This window comes from Physeter macrocephalus, chromosome 15 (genome assembly GCF_002837175.3).
Source record: "Physeter macrocephalus isolate SW-GA chromosome 15, ASM283717v5, whole genome shotgun sequence".
Lineage (NCBI taxonomy): Eukaryota > Metazoa > Chordata > Mammalia > Artiodactyla > Physeteridae > Physeter > Physeter macrocephalus.
The window spans coordinates 33,637,889-33,664,479 of record NC_041228.1 but is presented as its reverse complement, the minus strand read 5'-3'; positions in this window follow the sequence as shown (position 1 = coordinate 33,664,479).

The following is a 26,591-nucleotide window of genomic DNA, read 5'->3' as shown; positions in this document are numbered from 1 at the left end:
GTTGTGGCACACGGGTTCAGTAGTTGTGCCTTGAGAGCTCTAGAGCGCAGGCTCAGTAGTTGTGGCACATGGGCTTACTTGCTCCACGGCATGTGGGATCTTCCCAGACAAGGGCTCGAACCAGTGTCCTCTGCATTGGCAGGCGGATTCTTAACCACTGTGCCACCAGGGAAGCCTGCTACATCTATTTTGAAGCAAATCCCCCCATTAAAAACCCATCAGGATCATGTGACTGGCAGTTCTACTCCAAGGTGCAATCCCCAGAGCACTGAAAACATACATCCTCACAAAAACCTGTACGCGAAGGTCCATAGCAGCATTATTTATAACAGCCAGAAAGCGGACACAACCCAAGTGCCCCTCAACTTATGATGGATGAGTGGATAAACAAATGTGGTATATCCACCCAATGGAATATTACTCAGCCATAAAAAAGAATAAAAAGCCATAACATGGATGAAACTTGAAAACATTATGCTAAGTGAAAGAAGGCAGACACAAAAGGTCACATATTGTATGATTCCATTTATATGAAATGTCAGGAATAGGCAAAGCCAAAGGTACGGAAAGATTGATGGTTGGCAAGGACCAGGGAGAGGGAGGGGTTAGGGTTTAGGGTTAGGGAGGGGTTTGGGACTCTCTGCCATTGGGTATAGGGTTTCTTTGTTTGGGTTTCTTTTTTGGATTAGATAATGGTGATGGTTGCACAGCTTTGTGAATATACCAAAACCCACTGAATTATACATTTTAAAAGGGTGCATTTTATGATATAGGTATTATTTCTCAATTTAAAAAACCTGACAGGATTTCTTAAATTTTCTACAAATTCTTTGAATTGTCTGCTCATATGTTTATATCAATGTAGTTTAAAAAACTTACTTTGAATTCTGCTTAATGAAAGATGTGGAGTTTTGCACTTCAGGGTTTTATTCCTTTCAGTACTCTTGCTATTTATTCTGAGGTCAGCGTCTGTATCTTTTGTGCTTTCCTTCGTTCCACTCATCATCCCAGTTGCACTCAGCTGCAGCAGGCAGCAGACCCCACCTCCATTTCCGGGGCTGTCACACATCTGTTTCAGGGAACTCTGATATCACCGGTTGTCAGGACCACAGTCAGCACTCCTTCCCAGCAGTCTCTGAGGAGAAGATAGACTGTGTGAGACTTGACTGATCTGATGATCTCTCTCTGTTGGTTTAGTATATAAGTCACTGACAACTCCTCTAGATAAGAGTCTCCTTAGTTCATTCATTCACTCAGCAACCATTCACTGAGGGCACACGTTACAAGTTCCTTGAGGGCGGAATGTTTATTAGGTGTGAAACATGGCTGGGGCAAAGAGGTTGGATTGGGAGAAGGACCCTCCCCGCCTGGAGCTGACCTGCTCTGACCTGCTCTGGTGGAAAGGCAATAAACCCATCATAAACAAGTATGATCTCTCACCTCCGACCTTGTGAGGTGATAGTGACCTGGGCTGGGAGGGGGTGAGGAGAGCTGCTTTGGATGGGGTGGTGACCTGCCCTAGAAGACGCCAGGCACCCGAAGAACTAGGGCAAGACTATCCCTGGCTGAAGAAACAGCAGGTGCAAAGGCCTCTACAGGGAACTAGCTCAGAGGGTTTGAGTGGCAGGTCAGTGCAGCTTCCGGCCAAGAGCTTAGCGAGTGAGGGACTGTCCACCATTATAAGCCAGGCAGGGTCTTACAGACCATGGTGGAGAACTTAGATTTGGTTCTAATAACAGAGGGAACCCGCTGTGGGGTCTGACTTACATTTTTCAAGACTCTCCCAGCAGTGTTCTTACTCATGTGCTTGTGACCTCCATTTCTTACATCGTGTTTGGCACATTCATCGTCAGCACTGGGTTCATCCAGTGCGTGCATTGATTGAGAACATTCTGTGCCAGCAAGTATGCCAGACTGTGCACCCCAAAGCTGTCCACCCCGTCACTCTTTAAGAGTGCTCTCTGCAAAGAGACTCGGTGCTCTCCTGCAAAAGTCCACGAAGATCCAGGCAGAATTTAGTCATTTGTAAACTTTATGACTAGTTTCTCTCACAGCTGCCCTGATTTCTTCAAAATCCTAGTCATCACGTGTTTATAAAATTCGTTGGCAGTTTAAATCCTATTTGATAACATAAGGAGCACACTCCGCAGCCCTTTGACAATAGCCAATAGATGACAACAGGGGTGTTGAGGGGGGTGGGAGGCCCTCTGGTTTTCTTCTCATTTCCCCAGTATGTCTGTATGGCTCATTTCCACATTCACGACGGGGGAAAGTTGTCCTTTTGCTTCAAGCTGTTACGGCCTTTTGCTGGGAGACAAGAAACTATGATCACTGCTCATTAATTTATTAGATAAATCTATCATATAGATTGTTGCTACTACTCTCACTTCTCTCTTGCCTCTGCCTCTTAAGTCAGTTAAGGTATTCATTTGGCTCAGCTATTCTCGAATTCCTAACATTCTTTCAGGAACAGTACTGTAACTTTGGAGAGGTGTGACCATTGGGATATATGAATTGATTGCTTGAGAAGTGCTAGTGTTAGTTCTGGAATGGGGCCTGTCTAATTAGGTACTCAAGTTGAAAGGAAGTGTCAAGTTTTCCACAAAGCTTTACAGATTTTAATGGGCTGCTTGCCCCTCGTGTCAGAATTTCTTTTCTGAAATAAATGATTTGGAGAGGTCTTATCTTTACACTCAGGCACACAGCTTCAGTTCCTCCTGTCCGGGAAAGTTTACTGTTCAATCAGTCTCCCACAACTCCTCAAATCCCACATTGAAATTGTAAGGCCACAGTAACGTTTTTCAGACTTCTCCTTTTTTTTTTTTTCCTTCTTTGATGCCTTTGCTTGTCTTTCATGCCTTATTTTTGTTTGGTCACAATCTTTTAACATTCTGGATCCCTTTTGACTGTTTCACCTGGGTGATTCTTCTGTTTTTTATTGTCTTCCTTTTTTCTCCATTTCAGTACCCCTTTCCAATGAACCTGCTTTTTTCTCCTGTAAGGACTGCAGTCTGCAAGTTGAAAGGCTTACTTGCCTGAAACTTCATGATGCTAAGCGGCCATTTCAGATCCTCTCTGAAGCTGAGGCGGATGAATGGTAAAATCATGCAGTGAGGCAGTGGAGTAGTTGGAATTCTCCAGAGAAACAGAACCAATAGGATACTCACATAGATACTCTATGAAAGAGATTTATTATAATGAACTGGCTCACACAATTATGGAGGCTGGAAAGTCCCAGATCTCCAGAGCTGATGTCCTAGTTTGAGTCCGAAGGCCATAAGCTGCTGTAGAATGAGGAAGAGCTGATGTCCCAGCTCAAAGGCCGTCAGGCAGGAGAATTCTCTCTTACTTGTAGGAGGTGAGCCTTTTGTGTTATTCAGGCCTTCAACTGATTGGATGAGGCCCATCCACATTAGGGAGGGCAGTCTGCTTTCTTCAGGCCCACCCATTTAAGTATTAATCTCACCCAAATACACCCTCAGAGAAACACTCAGAATAATGTTTGACCAACTATCTGGGCACCCAGTGGTCCAGTCAAGATGATACATAAAATTAATCCATTATAAGCAGCTCTTCCTTTCTCAGTAACCACACAGTCCTGGGCTTGGGGTTATTTGTTGTTTGATATGTACAGAAGTTGAACCAAAATAAGGACTAGAATCTCAGTCCAGAGCTGGAACATTATTTTTAAGTTTTACAACCACTCTGGTTTTACAGCCTGGTTATGTACCCTTTCCCATGTTTTGTACATGCTCTTTTTACTGGTCTCTGTCTCCCATTCCTCACAGGAATTGTTCCAAATCTTCCTAATTTTCAAGGCCCCTTCCCAACTCCTGCCCCTTTGATCTCTGCTTAAGATCTGGTCTCTTCTTTCACAGATGGGAGAAACTGAGACTCAGAGGTCAGTTGCTTTGCCTAAGGCCACACAGCCACTGAGCGGTCAAACCGGGTTTACAGTAAGCCCTACATACAGATGAGTTCCGTTCCAAGAGCGTGTTCGTAAGTCCAGTTTGTTCATAAGTCCAACAAAGTTAGCCTAGGTACCCAACTAACACAATCGGCTGTATAGTACTGTACTGTAATAGGTTTTTAATACTTTTCACACAAATAATACATAAAAAACAAACACAAAAAATAGAGAAAACATTTTTAATCTTACAGAACAGTACCTTGAAAAGTACCAGCTACATCACTGCTGCTTTTACACTTGCTTCTGGACATCCTGGGCTTGAAATAGGTACTGTACTACTGTACTCTCTACAGTACTGTAAAGTACACAAAAAAGCACAACCACTTGTAGAGGATGCACACACGTGACAGTGTATGTCAGACACATGAACTAACTTTCGTGATTGGACATGTGAACACACGTTCGCATCTTTGAAAGTTCGCAGCTTGAAGGTTCATATGTAGGGGACTTAACTGTAATTTGAAGTGATTGGGCTTGTTAGTCCTAAGAGCGTGCTGGGTGCGAGGCATCATGCCAAGTGCTAAACACCATCTCTTTTCCGACACCTCCGGACTTCTCTCTGCCTTTGTCCTTCCCATTTCTGGAAAGGTATGTCCTGTTCCAACCAGTATTTCCCTGCCCCCGCTACATGTAACACTCTGCTTGATCTTACTGTCCAGTCACAGGCATCTGGCACTTTGCTCCTGTAATGTTAGCTTCTTTCTTGTTTATTTTTCCCCTTGGTATTATATAAGCATAATTCTGTTCTTTCATCCTAAAAACTCTCCCTTGACTCTATGTCCCTCTACAGCTACTATTGATCTCTCCTTTTCCTTTTACTCCCCTCCTTTTTTAAAAAAAAAAAATTCTAGATAAACCCTCAATTTTCCCATCCATGAAAAAACTATTCCTGGCAAAGTCATTGAGAGCATCCTGTTTCATCAGATGTCGTTTCTGCTCTGCTTGACTCCATTGCATTTGTCACCATTGACCACTTCTTCCTCCAGAAACTATCATTTCTTCTCTTTTCTTGCACTGCTTTCCTCCATTTTCTGCCCAACCCTTCCTTCAGTGGTTCTCACACTTGGTTGTGCATCAGAATCACCCAGGGGGCTTGTTAGACCACAGGTGGTTGGCCTCACCCCAGCCATAAGAAGAATGCAATGTTGCCATTTGTGATAAGGTGGATGGACCTAACTGAAATAAGTCAGACAGAGAAAGATCAATACTGTATGATTTCACTTACATGTGGAATCTAAAAAACAAAACGAATAAAAAAACATAACAAAATGTAAACAGAGTCATAGATACAGAAAACAGGTGGTTGCCAGAGGGGAGGAGGGAGGGGGGAGGAGAAATAGGTGAGGGAGATTAAGAGGTATAAACTACCGGTTGCAAAATAAAAACATTCAATTTTGGATTCACTCTTCTCATGGTATTTTGCTAGTGATCATTCTGATAGCAGGGCCTGAAGTGGCTGAGAACCTTCCATGTTCTAGTGTGATCTGGGCTGGGGAGGCCTTTATGTCCTGGCTTGAAGGGGTAGCAAGGAGTTGAATCCTGAGCAAGTGCTCCCATTAGCCTCCAGGTACAAATGTGGAACATTTCCCTCCTCCAATCCCATCACCTTAACAAGTGTCTAGGGACCTCCTCTCCTTGAAGAGGCTTTATGCCTGTCCTGGGACATTAAAGGGTAAGTGAGAAAAGGACAAAGTCTTGGACACAGACAGGTGCCCCCTAATGGTGGGGTGGAGGATGGCTAGTGGATGACAGACAACCTGGTGTCAGGGAGGTTGTGGCTTACATTGTTGGTTGTCTCTCCATAGAGTTGTTCAAATTCCTTTTCCCTTCATACCCTGTTGGAAGAACTCACCTCCCACAATGGAGACTGAATATGCCAGACATTCCCAGGCTCCACTGCAGCTTGGGGAGGGCAGGTGACCCAGTCCTCATTAATAAGATGTAAAGAGAAGACTGCTGGAAAGCGTCTAGGAAAGATTTTCCTCCCTGCTAAAGAAATATGCACAAGAAGAACTCTTCTCTCCCATCTCCTTTCATTCTTCTTTGGATGCAGTTATATGAGGATGTAATGCCTGGAGCCATGGCAGCCACATTGCCTCCACGAGTTGACAATCCTAAGAAAAACCCCAATCCTCTGAGATAGCAGAAGAGAGAGCCTGGGTCCTTGATGACATTAAGCTGCCAAACCAACCTTAAGAATTCTTTCTTAAGACTTCAGGGACTTCCTCGGCAGTCCAGTGGTTAAGACTCTGCACTTCTGCTGCAGGGGATGCGGGTTCGATCCCTAGTCAGGGAACTAAGATCCCACATGTCACGCGGCGCAGCCAGAAAAAAAACGACTTCATGTAAGATGACTAAGTGTCTCCATTGTTAAGCTATCTTTAGACAGATATGTTGCTTGCAACCAAAAGGGTGGATGGAGGCTGAGGATGCTGACTTAGCTCCTCAACCAGAGCCCCTTGTCACGGGCTCTGCTGACTTCTCCATTTCCCCCCTCATTCCTGTTGTCCTCCTAGTCTATGCTGCCAATAGCCTGGACAATCTTTTTCTGGTCTGAGGGTATAAATATCTGGCCCATGCTCATGATTTTTCTGTGCTCTGAATTTTCTCAGGACCTAGGCTTTTAAAACCAAAAACAGACTCTTTTTTTTTTCTCCTTCCATCATGGTATTTTTCAATTTACAAAATAGTCTAGAAGCTTAAGTGGGGAAACATCCAAGAGGATGTATATGTTGTAGTGAAGGGCAGGGGTGGGGTGGGGGAAGGTGATGGTGGAGAAGATGAGGCAGATAGAAGAAGAAGGAAAGAAAACAGTTTCATTTACTATTTTAAGCCTTGTATCCATTTTTAAAACTGTAGCCTTTTTAGAGATGCTTGTGGTAAACATTCATAATATTAATATTTCGAGGAGGACATGGGTAAAAATCACAAATAACATTTAAAAATTTTTAAGCTTTGCCCCTTTGTGATCTGTCAAAAAGGTAAAGTCACTTTCACATCCAATAAATACTCTTCATTTGCTTCATCCATTTAAGAAATATTTTCAGAGCCTACTGGGTCCAAGATCTAGGTGCTAGGGTTATAGCAGTGTACAAAGCAGAAAGAAATCCCTGCCCTTAAGGACTTTACTTTCTAGAAGGGGAAGACAGACAACCAACAAATCAAGTAAAACAGAATGTAAGAAGATGACAAGTGCAATGGAGAGAAATAAAGCTGGAGATGTGGGGGGAAGGGTGTAGTTATAAATGGGATATCAGGGTTCCTGAGAAAGTGAGAGATTTGAACAAGGGAGATGAAGGAGGGAGCCATACAGATACATGGGGTGGGAGCATCCCAGCAGAGGGAAGAGCAAGTGCAAATATCCCTGAGGTGGGAGATCGCTGGGCATGGATAAATACAGTTTATGTCAGTGTGGCTGGAATGGAATGAGCGACGGGCAAACTAGGAGAAGACCAGTTTCCAGAGCTAGTGGGGAGCCAGACTGGGGAGGGCCCTGCTTTGGACCAGGGGAGCTTAGAAAAATGCCTTTTCCTTGATGCCCTTCCAGAAGCCCGACTGGCTGATGCTGTGTCCAGTAGAATTGATTGTAGGGGGTCCCAACCTGCCTCTTGGCTTATTGGATGCTACCTATGGTAGACAGCGAAGCAGAAGCCTGCTTTTAAAGCTAACTGCCTGCCCATCAAGCACCCGATATGTATGGATTTCCAGAAAATCTTGAAAATTCAAAAGGCATTGCCACAGATACTGGGCAATGGAATTTTCTTTGGATTCATTTGAACTCAGCTTCTGGTACATTTCCTCAAAGGCTACAGTAACATTGAATATATGACAGTGAATATTTTTTTGCTGTTGTAAAACACAGGAAACCAAAATTTGCATTTGGAAAAACTTGGTAAAATAATAATATTTAATCAAAACGACATACAGTTATCATCGGTTATTTTAAAAGTGCACCTCTCTGCTTGGCCTCTTCAGTGCCCTCAACCCTCTATGCGTTCATAAGGCCTCTCCACGATCTCCGTGAGTTTCCCTTTGGGTAACTTTTCTCTCCACCTCTCACAGGAACAGATTTAGCTCTCAACCTGTTCACCTCTCCCTTCGCATTGTATCTCCGTGGGTCTTTCTCTTGGGCATGTTGGTGTCAGCTGGGGGCTCATTCTGGAGAATCCTGTAGGTTTGACAGCATTGAGAGCAGCTAGAGCTTCATTTCTTCTCCCAGCATCCATTATTGACCCCTTAAGGAATCCCTCTGAAATTTTGACCTGGTGGGAAATCCTTGAACTGACAGGGCTTCTAAAGGACAGCCTGTTTCTGCCCTCATCATCAACACATCTGCCCTCAAACTGTTTTTGACAGGTGAACAAGGGATCTTATAATTCCACAATGTCAACGTATTTCTTTTCCACAATCTCTGCACTCACGTATTGGTACCGTGTTCTGGTTAGAAATGCCCACCACCAGCTCCTCATCAGCTACGCACTGAACCTTGATAGTCTTGAATGGAGTTCTGAGTGTGCTCATTGGGACAAATATATCATTCATTCATTTGCAGGGTAGACATTTGCTGAGTGGCTACTGTGTGTTGGTCACTGTTAGCTGTAGAAGATACAGAGCAAAAGAAAAAATTCTGACTCTGGAAAAACTCATGGGTTTATTTGTTTTTTTCCTTTGGCAATGTTGAAAGGACTCAAAATATTATTTACTTTGCAGCTCAGGGGTCCATTTTGGACCTTCCCTTGTGGATAGAGGGTCTCTCATTCTTCTGGGGCCAGAGGACATGGAGGCAGCCGCTTAGGTTAGGGTGCTGACGATGACCTGGGAAACTGAGACTCAGAGAAGGCAAATGCAGCCTCGGGGCCACCTGGTGGTCTGGTGATGGTGCTGGGACGGGCACGAGGCATTGCAGGGGGAAAATACGTGGAGATGCTGCATTTCTGAAGTACAAGATCGGCTGAATTGCTGTCAAGCCAGAACATCTCAGAGCAGGTAGGGAGGGGTTCCAAGTCCTCAGATGTTCCAGAAAAGAGAAAGCTCGCTCATTTCCTTCCTCCTCTTACCTGCCATGCTTCCTTACCCCAGGACCTGGAAGGAATTCAGACTCTCCCCATCCTGGGGCCTGAGGAGAGGACTGAGGACTTAATACACATAATGTGCTTGGAACCACGCCTGGCACAGAGTGCTGTATACGTCTGTCTGTCTGTTGTTATGATGTTATTATTATAGTTCCCAGATGACCAAACAGATGGACCTGGACTTTTCATTTGAGTAGCCACTTATCAGCAGTGGGAATGCTGGTCTGAATTTTGTGCAGATGGCACGTCTCTACTCCAGCCCTTGCCAATGTCACGTGACTGGATCCCTCCACTGTCTATTTTAGACCTCACTTTCTAAAGCAGGGGTCCCCAAGCCCCAGGCCACGGACCGGTACTGGTCGGTGGCCTGATAGAAATAGGGCCGCACAGCAGGAGGTGAGCAGTGGGCGATCGAGCAAAGCTTCAACTGTATTTACAGCCGCTCCCCATCAGTGGCATTAGATTCTCTTTTTGCTTAAACATTATTTATGTGGTTGAGCCGGGTCTTAGTTGTGGCAGGCAGGCTCCTTAGTTGCAGCTCGCGGGCTCCTTAGTTGTGGCATGTGAACCCTTAGTTGCGGCATGCATGTGGGATCTAGTTCCCTGACCCGGGATCACACCCGGGTCCCCTGCATTGGGAGTGTGGAATCTTATCCACTGCGCCACCAGGGAAGTCCTGGCATTTAGATTCTCATAGGTACGAGAACCCCACTGTGAACTGCACATGCGAGGGATCTAGGTTGCACGCTTCTTATGAGAATCTAGTGCCTGATGATCTGAGGTGGAGCTGAGGCGGTGATGCCGGCACTGGGGAGCGGCTGCAGATACAGATGATCTTTAGCAGAGAGGTCTGACTGCACAGAGACCATAATAGATCAATTGCTCGCAGACTCATATCAAAACCCTATCAGTGAGTGGCAAGTGGAAACGAGCTCAGGGCTCCCGCTGATTCTCGCGTTATGGTGAGTTGTATAATTATTTCATCATATATTGAAATGTAATAATAATAGAAATAAAGTGCACAGTAAATGTAATGCGCTTGAATCATCCCCAAACCACCCACTGCCCCCCTCCAGTCTGTAGAAAAATTGTCTTCCACGAAACTGGTCCCTGGTGCCAAAAAGGTTGGGGACCGCTGTTCTAAAGGGTGGGAGGCCGAGGGAGACTCCCGGGCTCCATCCCCCCCTCAGAGCAGGGCAGCCTGGGGACAATGAGGTGTGTGCCGTGGGTAGTTCTGGTTGGTATCCATGCAGCAAAGAGCCCCCAGGACACCTCAGGTACAGGAGAGCAGCAAGAGGGCGCTCAGCTCTTTGGGAGGAGATGAGGAGGAGCGGGGCTTTTATCTGGGGGGGAACCTCTAGAGTACTCAAGAAGCATCAAGAAATCCCAACTTACCGCACTCTTGGAGAGCATGCCCTGTTACTATGGAGAGGGCTGGTTTTCTCATGTTCTTAGCAGTGTGGGACGTGTTGTCATGGTTAACCAATCCTCCTGAGCCTTTCCAGGACTCCTAGAAGGTTCCTAGGAGTTTGACTGAGAACTGAATGGGAAAAATACCCAAAACCAGGTAGTTAGGGCTCCCCTGACAGTAGGGGGCTCCAGTTACCCATAGGACAAACATAAAATAAATGTCTGCCTTGTAGATTTGTTTTGGTAGCGTTATTGGAAGTAGAGTTTAAGATACATGCTTAAATATCTTTTACAAAGGATATCTTAAAGGGCTGTCATTATGGAAGGTGCTCAGAAAAAGTAAGACCAGAGCTGTTATTCACAGTATCTAGTATCTGTCAGATATGTAGCATGAGATAATTATTGAAAATTTATAATATCATTATCATCAACACTTATAGAAGGCTTAATAAGTGTCTGTACTAAGTGGTTTACATTCATTATCTCATTTAATCCTCGTAACGACCCTGGGATAATAATAACTGTAGGTAACCAGAGACAGAGTCATGGTCAATTGCCCAAAGTCACACAGGGCTCTCCCCAAGCTTGCTTTCTTTGAACCACTAGAACTTACTGCTGGGAAATCCTTCTTTTCCTTGTGAACAGTCGCAAGTATCCTGGAAACCAGCCAAGGCTTTATAGGAAGGCTCTTGTTCGGGGCTTGGAGGGAGAGAATATTTATCATACTGTGGGGTAGAAAGAAAAACAGGAAATGGTCTCATTTGTTTTGAAATCTGAAACTAAATGTCAAGTGTTCAAGTCATTTCAGCCGAAGTGGATTTTTGTCTCTTTTCATCTGGCCACTGCAGGTCCGTTTTGTGTGTGTGTGTGTTGGGGGGAGGGTCCATGTTTTCAGACCCAAAGTTCCCTTTACCTCTCTTATTGGTTCAGGATCAGACCAGGAGGCAGGAAACCCAGATTCCAGCCCCGGCTGCTCTCTGGCTCCTGGAATCTTTGTTTTCTTGCGTGTGGAAGTGGGGGGATAGCACCACCTCCCTCAGAGCTCAGGTTGGCACGTCAAGTGTGCACAGACATGCAGCATCACTGTCGTCAGGAAGATGCAGAGGGAGAGTTGAGGCACTTGACAGGGAGTAGCTGTGCGCGAGATCCACGCGGCTTCCTTTTGAGGGGGCCTGAGTGAGGGAACGGGCATGCTTCTGAGCGTGGAAAGCTCTGCAGAGGTATATTTTTGAGACTGATGCAAAATCCCAGGCAGTGACGTTCTAGTGACTCAGCCCAGTGGGTGGAAGTGATTTTAAATAATGACAGTATCAACCGTCTTCCTCTTCCCGCAGTGTCACACACCACCAAACACAAACTCTCTGGCTCTGCACCCACCGAGTCAGCTAGTCTGTGCGGGCCGGAAATGCATGGAACTACGCACGCACGTAGGTCACAGTGCAGCCCTCGCAGCCAAGGGGGTAAAATTACACATCTGCCAGCAGTGTCCTTCCTTCTCTTCCCCACAACCAAGCCCAGATAAACAAGCCCAAGTCACCTTGCACATTCCCCAGACTTGGACAGTCCTTTCAGAGTGAAGTGGGGTGTAATTATAGCCGTCAACCGTCAGCAAAGAGGCCACTTGAGTTAATTGGAAAGGGAAGCCACCCAATTTCAGTTAAAACCATTTAGAAATTGGTGGCATTTTAGAGAGAAAGCAACTGCCATAATTGGATCAGGCAGCTCACAGATGTCCCTTTTCAGACAGAACGATAGGGGAATCAGCTCAGGAAAGAGGGTGTGCAGGTCATGGCCGGGTTTCGAGCTCGTGAGTTTCTCTGCGACCAGCACAGAGATTGACTCATGGAACCGAACAGTGCCCGGCCCCAGGGTCCCTGCGACGCTTAGGTCCCCCTTGACCCGGGGGCCTCCGGAGGTGAGGGGCCGATCAGGGATTTTTCTGGGGCTTCAGAAGGATTGCAGGGACTCTTGAGCTAGCAGTGGGAGGAAAAAGGAGGGTGGCTTCTTAGGAGAAGAGAGCTCATGAATAAAAATGAGTTAGAGATGGAAAAGATGAGATCGGAAGAGAACACTAAGCACAGAGGCCATTGTGTGAGTCGGGTTGCAGGGGTAGGAGCCTTGGGGTGGCTCACCCCAAACCCTGAGGCCCCAGATTGGGAGACGCATGACTGTATTCACTGTGTACTCTCAGGACAAAAGCAAATGAAAAACAAGAGGTACGATCTTCCCTGTTGAAAATAAAGGAAGAGATTTCCCTTTCCTCCTTTTTCTTTGAGTACTGACTTCAGAAAGCTTGTCTTTGTAAGTACTTTCTTTCTTCTTTGAGAGCTATATAAATCCTTTTAAAGACTAGATTGTCATTTTGTCCCTTTTATGACCCAGAGATGTCTTCCTCGGGCACCTCTCTGAAATGCAAACACCAAGGGAGATGGCCCGTCTTCCGGCTTAGGTGGGAGGCCAGGAGCCTTCCTCCCTCTAAATTGCAAAACAACCTTCTGTCAGGAAGCAGGAGAAGTTTGTTTTTCCTCTGGATAAAGTCAGTTAGCTAACTAACTGGTCACCCCAATTACCAGGTAAAGTTAGGATGAATTGTGTGTGACCAATGGTGCTGTCAAGTCCTCTGACTTGAGGACCAGTGATGGTTTATCCTGAGAACATGTATGTCATGGGTTGTATCTGTGTGGCTCTCTAAAAGGGTGAGATTTCTGTCTGCCTCTGTAATCCTTGGTGGATTGCCTGTGCCGTGTATCACCTTCTGGTTTAATGCTTATTCAATAACAAAACGGATTTTGTTCTCCACTACCTTTGTGGAGAGAATTTCTGGGTTGGGAGAAGATTTTGTTTTTAGTTATATTTTCGCAATAGTACCCACCATATATCTGTTCTGTGCCTGACCTCCTGCATTAAGTCCATATTTGTAAGTACAGTGTACACCACCTTGGCTTTTTATAGCTAAAGTTCTCTCAAAGGATCCAACATTTTCCAGTAGATGATCTTAAAGCTCACTGAAGGATCAGATATTCATTTTGTGATGGTTCCAGAAAGTAAGGGACTTGTCCAAGCTCATGCAGACTGGAGAAAAACAAGGGATTGTTAAATCCCTGGACTCCAGGACTCTCCGTGCCTGCTGCCATATCACCCATCCTCCAGGAGCCCACATCATTTGGGTTTTCACTGTATTACACTATTATAATTTCTTTTATAAATCACTTACAATGTTCAGATTTCCCCCAAATTCCTCATCATGGTCTGCTTCATCACATTTGATGAATTCTTAGAAAAGCAGTTTGATCCACTTCTAAGTAGGTGTGTGAGAGAAATGAGTGCATATTTCCACAGAATGACTTGTACATTCATGTTCATAGCGGTTTTACTCATGATAGCCAAAACCTGGAAAGAACCCAAACGCCTATCAACAGGTGAGTAGATAAGACAATTGTGATCTATCCATACTGTGGAACACTACTCAGCCATTAGAATAAATAAATGGCTGATACATGCAAAAACCTTAGTGAGTCTCAAAAACATTATACTGAGCTAGAGAAGCCAGACACAAAAGAGTATATACTACGCGATTCCACTTAGATACAATTCTATAATAAGCCAAACTAATCTATGGTGATAGAAAGCAGCTCCACGGTTTCCTGGGGTGGAAGTGGGTGAGACTGACTGCAGATGGGCACGTGGGAACTTTGGGGGATGGTGGAGATGTTCTACGTGTTGATTAGGATGGAGGTTGCACAGGTGTATCCATTGATCAAAACCACCTGTATACATAAAATGGGTGTAGTTAATTGTATATAATGTATACTTCAGTAAAGTTAATTCAAGAACTAATCATGTTTTTCTTCACGCACAAAATTTGAAATAAAAAAATGCAGTTTTCTTTCTCATCCAAGGTGACCTGGTTCGTATGAAGATGGGAGCATAGCCCTTCTGCAGAGCCCTCTGAATACGTCACAAGCTCAAACGGGCGTTAAGGTTATCCTAGTCCATCCGCGATCTCTGAGAAGAGGTAAACAGGGGCCTGGCTCGTAATAACACGCAGCTGGGAGCGGTGTGTTCCCTGAGTTCTTCTCTGGGGAAAGCCTGCCCTGTCAGAAGAAAAAAGCGCAGCCCACAGCTAGCAGGGCTGGTGAGGAATCATGATGCTTTCATAGGAAGGAAAGGGCTGTGATTCACACGTGTCAGAGTTGATGGGAAAATTAAGGGCTCCCTTCCCCAAGGAGGGGGAATGGAACTCTCTCTTTAAATATTACATTTCTTTAAATAAAAAGAAAAGTCACTTCAGCTCCTCCCCACTGATTCATTTGGGAGAAGCACCTGTCAGGTTTTGTATTTGGATAAGTCAAATCCTTCCTCCGAACAAGGCAGTGCAGGGTGTAGGAAGATCACCTAACTCTTGTCGGTGTTTACTTAATGAAGAGAGAAAACACGCCTCTCTCTTGGTCACATAAGCCATCGCTCCTGCTAGGTGAAGGCAGGGACATCGCCCTTCTCTGACCGGGTTACCACCCTCAATTAAGGGTCAGGCAGAGGAAGATGGGCCTGAATTGTAATTCAGCGTTTCAAAATAGACATCATGGAGCCGGCAGATATCAGATTGGCAGCCTAGAGAGATTTTTAGAGGCCTTTGTACATTCATCAGATTTCCATCTGTCTTAAGTGTGGGCCTGCATGAGGGTGTGGGGGAAGAAAGTAACGGAGCAGAGATTTGAGTGATGCATCTGCAAACCAAGGAACACCAAGGATTTCTGGCCATCACCGGAGAGGAGAGAGGCAGGCACGCAACAGGTTCGGCCTCAGAGCGTCAGAACAAACCAATCCTGCCAACACCTAATTTCCGACTTCTAGCCTCCAGAACCATGAGAGAATACATTTCGGTTGTTTTAGCATCCAGTTTGTGGTACCTTGCTCCGGTAGCCCTAGGAAGCTAATACCGGAGCCCTAGCAGGAGAAAGAGCTTGGTGTGTCTGGAGAAAGGTCAGAAGGCCGACGTGGCCGGAGGTGATGAGTGAGGAGAGGGCCTCCATAGTCCCCGCCCCCCCCCGCCCCCGCCTGGGCTGTGGGCTGCGGTGACCAGCATGCTGGTGACTGCCCCCAGGTGGCCACTGGGGGATCCTTCCAGCCCCACACGCTGGCCTCTTGCCACGCAGAGAGCGTGCAGATTGAGTCACAGGAGCTGCCTTCAGCCTCCCCCCCCCCGCCCCACTTGTAGCTGTGTAACTCACGTTTCCGCTTGCCTCGTCTGTAACACGGGAGGACGTTCCTGACGAGCTTGGCCTGTCCATCTCTCGGGGTGCCAGCGAGGAGCAGCAGAGACGTTTGAAAGCCTGCTGTGGATCCTGCACCAGGTGTTAGACGCAGCTAACTAGTCCTGCTGGTTCAGAGTTTCAGCAGAGACCCCCAAGACAAAGAAAGATAGGATGCTGCTTATCTAGGCCTCACTAAGAGATTATGAGAGCAGTGTAGGGACCGCTAGCCCATCACCTGCCTGGAGACTAAGTAAGATGAGGCTGGGGGACCCAGCAAGAGACAGGCAGGAAGGAGTTCTCCAGAGTGAGAGCTGTGCAGGAATGGGGCAGGTGCAACCTCACACCCCTGTCTCCATCCCCGCCCACCCCCCGGTCCCCACAAGAAGCCTAGTGAAACTCGGAGGCTTCAAAACGCCCACAGAGAGCTCGACAGGTACCCTCCAGAGTCGGAGGGACAAAGGGACTGATACTTGAGCCACTGATACAGGGCCTGGTTGGAGTGGCCTAGGGTGGCGGGCCGAGGAAAGGGGTGCATTGCAGTGAGCTTCACGCAGGACCGCAGGGCTCAGGAGGGGGTTTCCATGGCGGCGGGGGGACCCTCAGAAGAGAGCCGACGCTGAGTTGCCTTGAAAGGGACTCTGCCCCAAAGGACCATCTGCAAGGCAAGGTGACCCCAACAGAGTGACTCAGGGTGGGGTGGGTGGCAGAAGGCAGGGCTGGGAGCCATTGTAAGTGGGCAGCTTGAGGAGAGGCAGCTGTGTCCAGTACGTCCTCACAGCGGGATCGCCGAGGGACCTGCAGAAGCTCCCCGTGGGGACGGGTAAGCGTCTGGGCAGGACGTACCCAGGCACTGGCTCCAGACACCTGCACTGATCAAGCGCTCTCCCGGCATCCCCTGTCCCCCTTCTCTGCTCCAAGTCTGGAGGGATCAGAAGAGGATTTGAGCAAGGTGAGGAACTGGGGAGAAGTCCGCCATGTTCCTCCTCCTTTATTTTGAGTTTCTTAGCCTGAGTCAGGCCTGAATTGTAAACTGGATGTGGGGTTATAGCTTTGAGGTAGACTGAACTGGACTTTCCAATACTCGAAAAAGGAGACTATTCATTAATAAATAGAATGACTGGAAAATCTATGGGACTTTTCTTGGAATTCATCCAGGGACACGGAAGAACAACTTGACAGCAGATGCTTAAAAAAGCAGTGGTCAGAATCAAGATGTTTTTCTGTTCATACCATACTGAATTTTACTCTCTTAACAAAGAGCTTATAGTTAGATAAATTAACCTTAGAACCTCCTTTCCTGGGAATAAAAGGATCAACAGAGCCCACTCTCTTTACTGTGGCTAAACACATATTCACAAAGGGACATGTTTTAAACAATTATTAAATACGAGGTGCTAGAAACCATTGTTCTCTTTCATTAGTTTTATTTAGGTTGAATCTTGAGTTAGCAATAGGAGAGGCCTAGGGTTTCAGATTTCAAAGCCAAGAATTTCAAAGACTGAGGTTGGAAAACCCGGTTCCCAGGAGTTCTGCAGGGGCAAGCCAGCCACCTGGATGCAGGCCCCTGCGGGGGTAGCTGGCCTCAATCTCCTCCTGAGGCCTGGGGGCCAGTGAGAGTAGGGCTTCGGCGGCAGGTTTCTGTGGTCCCCTTCCTCTGTCCTCTGTCTGACAATACGCCAGTCACTCATTTGGCACTTATATCCTGTCATCCTGTCACGGTTCATTGATTTTTACTGTACGAATACTAACTCTTGGACTAGACCATAAACGCTTTCAAGGTAGGAGTCTTGCTTTGAACGTTTTGTGTCTGCATTTTATCATTCGTTCCAAACAACATATGCCAGGTAAGGTGCTGGAGCTGGATATGGAGTTGAGACCTGGTCCACCTTCCCGGAGTTCAGTCAGCCAGGGGAGATCGGTAAGTAAACAGAACTCTGGCTGTGTTTGCTCTGGGCTGTGCACTGGTAGTCCAGGGCCATCTCATAATATCCTCCCTTCTCCACCTTTTCTGTTGGAAACCATCCCGTACCTGAGAGGCTGCTTCCTCTCAACTTCAGAGGTGGCACCTGTGGTCCAGGGCACAGGTATTAACAATCCTGAAAATTTCCCCCCACACAGTGAGTGGACGTGTGACTGATGAGATGGGCTTGCTGAGGGAGCCTGCTTTCCTGCTGAACTTGAACCCAAGGGGTTGAGGTAGAAGCTGCTGCAGTCAGGATGCCTGAGCCTGTACGTTCTCCTCAGGTTCTAGTCTGAGCTGAATTTTCTATCAACCAATAGAAAATACAGAGAAGCGTTATGAGAGAGGGGTGTTATGGGATCACGTATGATTACATGTCACAAATGTGTGTGTGTGTGTGTGTGTGTGTATGTGTGTGTCTGATGGCTTCTAGGAGGAAGTGACACCCGAACCAAACCTTGAACGACCAGCAGGAGTTAACCAGAGCTGCTGCAGGCAGAGACTGGCAGGTCTGCACGTGCATCCTGACATCAGAGTAGGTAAAATTCCAAAAGCCTTGAGGGTGTCTGCATTCCATTACAGTGCTTCCCCCAAACATCTGTGGAGGGAAAATGCTTTCAGGAGATATTACTAGATAGATGTGCAGAGAGAAAACTGTGAACAAAATTACTGAGAACAAACTTGCTCTACTTTCTCCATTGCTGGGTTTTTCTGAGTCTTTAATATGTTAGTGTGCATACAACGGAGTGCTTTGCCTGCAGAGCACAAATCGTGCTCTCTTGAACAGTTTTGGATAGTTTATGAAGTGCACTTCTCCTTGAGGTGTGGAGTAATAAGTCATTCAGCAACACTCACATCCTGCCATCCTGGGTCTAATTGGCTACACTGTCATAAAACCAAATTACATGGTACCCAAGACAACATAAACACACTCTATTGCAAATAATAGCATGATAGATTACTGTAGACTTGTCAATAGTTCCTGCATATTTCAGCCTTTCTCTGTTTTGCAAACAAATGGCTCTCACGCAGCATTATTCTGGAGTTCATTGGAATACAGTATAGATGGCTGGGTTCAGTGCAATGTGTGATGAGGGTGTATGCATATTGGCTTAGTGGAAACCTCCAAGAGATAAAGCCATTTCTATTAATGATGCCATGGGCATTTGCAGAGACCCTGATGGACAGGCCGTGGCAGGAACAGGGAGTTGGGGTTTCATCCTCAAGGTAATAGGAAGCCTTTGGAGGCTCTTAGGGGCAAGACTCAGGTGTATTTTAGGAAACCCATTCTCAGGGAGACGGGATTTGAAGTGGGGGGTGTTGGTAAAGACAAACTAGTTATTAGCTAAACAAACTAGTTACTAGCTAGACAGCTAGTTAAAGCTATTAAAGTGAAAGCTATTAAATAGCTTTAATAGTTTAAGCTATTTGAGTAACGGGGGAGAAATCATTTAGGGGCTGACTTACGGGAGTGGAGTGGTCATGGAGGAACGGAGGGAAGGCATGACAACCTGAGAAACATTTAGGACGTAGAACTGGGGATGGACTTGGCTCTGGAGCAGCTGTGAGGGTGAGAAGCTGGGGTTGGGGCAGGTGGGAAGATGACCCATGACTTCTGGCTTGTTTAACAGAGTGAACAGCTGTGGCCCTACAGTTACCTGACAGCCGAGCCCAGTGGGAGCAATGCAGAATAGAGCTCAGTTTACATCCTGGCTCTGTCAGCTACTTAGTATTATAGTTCGTGCAAGTAAGCTCATACCTTTCAGCCTTGGTTTCTTCACCTGTGAAGTGGGATGATACTATCTTGGCAGTATAAAGTGACTGGCACACGGTCGATGCTTAAGAAGTAGAAGCTACTGCTCCTGAGACAGCGAACACAGGAGGAGGAGCCATTGAAAGAGAAAGACAGTGAGTTTCATTTTAGAAACACTGCACTGGAGGTAACTTGGGCAGCCACGTGTGGGTGTCTGGTAGGATAGTAGATATAAAGGTATGGAACTCAGGAGAAAGGTCTGGGCTGGAGAGAGAAACCGGGGGCCATCAAGCTTTTGGAATTAGACCAAGGGAAGGAAGTAAATGAGAATAACCTGAGAGCATACGGAGAAAGGGGAGAAATGGAAGGCCTGAGAGAGAACCGTGGGAGTGTCGACATTCAGGAGGTGAGCAGGGGAAGGAGAGCTGGCAAAAAGCCTTGTCTTGATGAGGAATCAGAAGGAGGCAAACTGGAGTCAGAAGACCTGGGTTTGAGTCTCAGCTCTGTCTCGTTTACTGGCTGTGCAATCTTGGGCAACCTCTCTAAGCCTCAGTTTTCTTATCTGTAAAATGGGAATGCTACCGATAATGCCTACCTCAGGAGACTTTGGTGAGTTAAGGTTCGTCAAATTGTTTTTTAAGCTAGAAAGCCTGGTAAGTGGTTCCATGTGATCAGTTTTTTCCCCGTAGACTGAATCTGTCTGGGTCTCAAAACGAGGTAACTTCAAGAGGGACTCTGTGACTCTGGCCTCACTCACTCAACAGGAATTGAAGCCCACGCAAATTCCTCCTGAGCACTTCTGGGATTCCCAGGCAGGGGGTGCCACCAAGGAGTCTCTTTTGCGCTGAGCAAGGGGTCCCAAGCCCATTCTGAGGACATGGATCCTTATGCACTGGCTCCTCATGCTCTCCCCCTTGACCCCGTCAGCCTGGCTACACCTGGGGGGAAAGGGGGTGCGCTGTGCTCCTGGGGCAGCTGACTGGCCAGCAGCTCCCCAAGCCTGCCCGGGGGCCAGGCGCTGGAGACCCTGCCCTCTCCCGTGTGGAGGTCTGGACCCAGGTGCGCCAGAGGGAGTCCAATGATGCCGAGGGCTGGGAGCCTTAGCGGCAGAGGAAGGGTAGCTCCTGGCGCAACTCCCAGCGGAGGGGGCAAGGGTGCCTGGGCGGGGCTGCTCTGCCTCCTGCTTCTCCAGCTGTTTCCGTTTCCTTTCTTGCTAGTGTCTTTACAATAAATCCCCACGGGTCAAGGCGACCCGAGAGTGCTGATGTGTCTTGCAGCTAAACTGTCACGGGAGAGCCTCAAGATCCGTCCTGAGGGAGTGGAATTTGCTCAGAAGAAAGTGCATCGGCTGCTTGGCTACTCCACGAATGGAAACGTGGTTAAGTCTATTGCTGCAGACTGTAAACAGAGCCATGGTGCCTCCACACAGCAGTAAACCCTGCAGCTGGAAACAGAGCAAGGAAGGTTCTTTACGTACCGCCATGGACAGGTCCGCAGGACATGTTCTCAAGGGAAAAGTGTGAGGTTCAGAACAGTATGTATAATCTATTGCTTACATAGCAAAATGAAATCCATAAATATCTTGGGAATATCACACATCATCTAATGACATTGGTTGTCTATGAGGGGGGGAGCTGGGTGACTGGTGGCAGTGGTGAGAGAAGGAATTCTCAGCGTACTAATTCTAATAACTCTTCTAAATCTTAACCCATGAAATTAAATCACCTACTTAATCATATCAGAAAAAATATTTAAGAATATGGCCTATGAAGTCGAGCCGTCCTGGGTTTGAGTTTGGCTCCATAATTTATTGCTGTGTGATACTCAACAAATTAGTCAACCTCTCTGAGCTCGGTTTTCTCATCTGTAAAATAATAACAGTAATGCCTGCCAGATAGGACTGTTGTAACACTCCACCCTGCCAGGCACATAGTAGCCATTCAACTTTGGCTGGCTATTGGTGTCATTGCCAATTTCCCCACAAGGGATTTTCCATTTTCCTCTTCGCCTGTCCCATGCTTCTTAAGCTACAAAACTTCAAAGCGGCACTTTTGTTTGCGTTTTTGCTCTTTTGTTTTTCCAATACTCTCTAGAATAAGGGCCATTGGAGATTGGCCCTGGTAAATTAGAATCAGCCTCTGCTGTACCCAGATCAACTCTTCTATGTGAAATGGGCCCACTGTCTTTGGACCCAGCTTATGCCTGACTCTCTCTTCCTTAAGAGTGAGTTCTTCTCCCAGCCCCTCCTTGGTCCCGCCTGCAAAGAGTCTCCAGACAGCCCCGCTCAGGGATTCTTTAAGCACTTCTAAATTCCCGATGAACACGGTCTACATTAAGCTATTATAACATTAGTAATTATTATGGCCCCCACTTCCCACATCATCTTCAACCACAGTATCTTGTGCACTGCAGTCACTGAAGTGTGACCAGGAGTCCAGCACAGCAATGTTTCCAGGGCTCAGGGGCTGGAGAGGTAGGGCCATACTCTGCTCTGACAGGAGGCAGACAGCACCCAAGCCAGGTCGGTCCCTGTGTCTTGGCAGCACTAGGGGTGCTATCTTGTTTAGCTATTTTGTTAGTTCTGCTGTAGCCTTTGTTGTTGTTTTTTGCTTTAGCCTTTGGTTGGGCCTGCTGCGTTCACATCTGGAGTGGACAGAACCACTTAGACCTCTTCCAGAATTCTGGCTTAATGGAAGGTTCTATTTCGGCTCCCCCTCCTTGCTGCTGGCCCAAGGGTTAGTGTCTGGATCACCACACTGCTGATATCATTTGCTCCTTGGCAATTCTGTTCCTCCTTGCTTGAACTTCCGCTTATAGTTTGCTCCTTTTTGTGGGGAGGGGGTCCCTTGGCAATGTCTCCCATTTCCTACAAGCCCAACATTGCATTAGTAAGTATGCTTTACCTACGATGTAGTTGTTTTGCAGCAGGAGGTTGCTGGGAGGGCCCACCAGAAGATTGAATCCAAAAGTCTTTTTTTCAAATGTAGATGTTCTTATTTCTGTGAGGTAAAAGGGTAACACATTCATGGTGGGAGTTATTCATCAAGCACAGGCAGTTTGGCACTCTACACCGTAGGAGAGTTGAAGGAACACGCCTGGTTATAGTTTGTGTGCTACTTCTCAGATAACTGCCGGTGTATTGCATTGTGTTCTGCTCTGGGTGTCTCGTTGAGGCCTGACAAGATGAGAAGCAGGGTCATGGCAAACCCTACGGTTCTATTTGCGTCTGCATCCATCTTTTTCTCCCCTCTCGTTTCCTTCCGTGAAGGAGGTGTTCCTTCCATCTCAAAGTTCATCCCTATCCCGTGGTTTTGGATCCCATGCCTCTAATCTTCTCGGGAACTTTGCTCCCTTTGGAATCCTCCCTCTGCAGCACCATCAATCTTTCCCTCCCAGGGAGATAATCCTCATCTCAAATGTGCTCTATTTCCCATCTTTAAAAAACCTACCCTTGACCCAAGCTACCCTATCCCACTTTTCTATTCCCCTTTCGAACCAAATATCTTAAAACATTTGTCTGTACCTGCCACTGTCACCTCTTCACTTGCCACTTACCTCTGTTTTTATTTGGTTTCTATTTTTATCACGGTGATTCACAGACGTATTTTATTTTAATATTTATTTATTTATGCTGCATTGGATCTTCGTCGCTGCGCGCGGGCTTTCTCTAGTTGCGGCGAGTGAGGGCTAGTCTTCGTTCAGGTGTGCGGGCTTCTTGTTGTGATGGCTTCTTCTGTTGCGGAGCACGGGCTCTAGGCACGTGGGCTTCAGTAGCTGCAGCACGTGGGCTCAGTAGTTGTGGCTCACAGGCTCTAGAGTGCAGGCCCAATAGTTGTGGCATGTGGGCTTAGTTGCTCCGCAGCATGTGGGATCTTCCCAGACCAGGGATCGAACCCGTGTCCCCTGCATTGGCAGGCGGATTCTTAACCACTGCGCCACCAGGGAAGTCCCCACAGATGTATTTTAAAGAGTCAAGTAGTTCTACAAGACTTGTGAAAAACAGCAGTCCCCTATTCTGCTTTCTCTATCACAGACAACTACTTATAACTCTTTTAGCTGATTTTTTTTGTTTTTTGGCATTTAACTCTGGGTTTTTCAAAAAATGCTAGTATTTTGCTACCTCTTGATCCCTCAGTTTTAAGCAGTATCTACTGACCTTCCCTTAGAGAAGATGAGACTTTAACTCCATTCTTTTCTCTTCCCACAGCACACACGTGGACCCTGCCCATATAGTTACATCATTATTTTGTCTAGTTTGATAATCAGTGTTTATCGATTACATAGTGATATTGAGAACGGAGCCATGTAGTAAGTCTAGATTACTTTTTCTTATACAACTTTTCATTTTCCTTAGGAATAACTTTCTTCGTTTAGTTTTCTATGTACTTATCAGCAGTTTCACTTCAAACTGTAGTTCTTTAACTCTCCCCTCAAAATGTTTAGATTTTGCTGTCAATTCTATCCTCTTGAAGAAATCTCTTCCAGAGCCTTTAGACCTTTGCCAGTTTAGATCTTTTCCAGTCCACCCTTCAGACCTGGTGGAGCACTGTCTCCTGGGAGGTCCCTTCCCTGTCATCCTAGGGATTCTCTTCATCTTTTTCTTGGGGCCTGAATTCAAACTCTTCATCTTTCCTGTTTTTGTTTTCTCCTTCTTGAGAAGAGTGTATGAGAGGTAAAATTTCGAGAGCTTGCAAGTGAAACTGCCTTTATTCTAACATTTAATCGATTGTTGGGAATTAAAAAAAATCTAGACAAAAATGACTTCTTCAGAATTTTTTTCTTCCAATTTTATTGAGATGTAATTGACACACAGCACTGTATACGTTTAAGGTATACAGCATAATGATTTGACTTACATACACCATGAAACGATTATCACAATAAGTTTAGTGAACATCTATCATCTCTTATAGATACAACATTAAAGAAATAGAAAAAAACATTTTTCTTTGTGATGAGAACTCAGGATTTACTCTCTCAAAAACTTTTGGAGGGGCAGAGTCAAGATGGCGTAATAGGAGGACGCGGAATTCGCGTCTCCTCACAACTAGGGCACCTACCAGGCACCGTCATCTTTCCTGTTTTTGTTTTCTCCTTCTTGAGAAGAGTGTATGAGAGGTAAAATTTCGAGAGCTTGCAAGTGAAACTGCCTTTATTCTAACATTTAATCGATTGTTGGGAATTAAAAAAAATCTAGACAAAAATGACTTCTTCAGAATTTTTTTCTTCCAATTTTATTGAGATGTAATTGACACACAGCACTGTATACGTTTAAGGTATACAGCATAATGATTTGACTTACATACACCATGAAACGATTATCACAATAAGTTTAGTGAACATCTATCATCTCTTATAGATACAACATTAAAGAAATAGAAAAAAACATTTTTCTTTGTGATGAGAACTCAGGATTTACTCTCTCAAAAACTTTTGGAGGGGCAGAGTCAAGATGGCGTAATAGGAGGACGCGGAATTCGCGTCTCCTCACAACTAGGGCACCTACCAGGCACCGGTGGGGGACCACGGACACCTAAGGGGACGGGAGGAACCCCCAGCGACCGGGTAGGATGGGGGGAGTGAAGGGGGAGGAGAGGTGGAGGCGGGATGGGACCGGCACCCCTGAGGGGCAGCTGGGGGAGGGGAAGGGATCCCACACCCGAAGGGGTAAATTGGGGAACCACTGGGAGGAGAAAGGATCAAAAGGGAGCGTGGCCAGGTTTCCCCTGCCCACGTGGACCCCCAGGAACCTGCTGGGATCCCGGGCCTGATGCTCTGCCCACCGAGAAGGTCCAGCCGCGCGGGTCCTGAGGGAGCGGGAGGGAGGGAGGGGGGAGCAAAAATAAAGGCTGGACCTCTGTGACCGGCACCCCTGAGAGGCGGCTGGGGGAGGGGAGGAGTTCCTATACCCAGCGGGACCCACCCACGGTTAGGGGTCCAGCGGGGACGGGGGAGACCCTGGCGGAGACGGTGGGGGAGGGGCATGAAGGAACGGAAGGGAACGAGACCAGTGCCCTCCCTGTCCACTTAGGCACCGGGAAGCCTGTTGGGCTCCTGGGCCTAATCATCTGCCCTCGGAGCCTCCCTCTTGCCGTGCAGAGCCCGAGCCCCGCCCCTACACCCCACCCAGGGCTCCACCTCTACACTCGGAGACCCCCTCCAACGAGATAGGCCTAAACCCCACCCAAACACCCTCACTCAGGGCCCTACCTCCAAACTCCGGAACCCCACACTCCACAGGCCCTCCTTTCCACGTGCTGCCTCCCCGCTTCTGCGCAGGTCCTAAGCAGAGGCCCCGCCCCACGCTTGAACGTCGCCCCGCCTAGGCCCCACCCCACACTCAAACATCACTCCCCACCGGCCTAGGTCCGTGCCCCAAACCCCGCACCTGCCTAAGTTCCGCCCCCCCACCTAAACTCCACCCCCGTAGCCAAGACTTTTTTTTTTTGTCCTCTTTTAGATTGGGATTCTGTTTTACCTTGTTGATTCATTGTTGCTGATTCTTTTATATTTTTATTTTTCCTAATAAGTCTTTTTTCTAATTTTTTAAAATTTTATTTTATTTTTTTATACAGCAGGTTCTTATTAGTTTTCCATTTTATACATATTAGTGTATATATGTCAATCCCAATCTCCCAATTCATCACACCACCACACCCCCCCAGCCACTTTCCCCCCCTTGGTGTCCATACGTTTGTTCTCTACATCTGTGTCTCAATTTCTGCCCTGTAAACTGGTTCATCTGTACCATTTTTCTAGGTTCCACATATATGCGTTAATATACGATGTTTGTTTTTCTCTTTCTGACTTACTTCACTCTGTATGACAATGTCTAGATTCATCCACGTTGCTACAAATGACCCAATTTCGTTCCTTTTTATGACTAATATTCCATTGTATATATGTACCACATCTTCTTTATCCATTCATCTGTCGATGGGCATTTAGGTTGCTTCCATGACCTGGCTATTGTAAATAGTGCTGCAATGAACATTGGGGTGCATGTGTCTTTTTGAATTATGGTTTTCTCTGGGTATATGCCCAGTAGTGGGATTGCTGGTCATATGGTAATTCTACTTTTAGTTTTTTAAAGAACCTCCCTCCTGTTCTCCATAGTGGCTGTATCAATTTACATTCCCACCAACAGTACAAGAGGGTTCCCTTTTCTCCA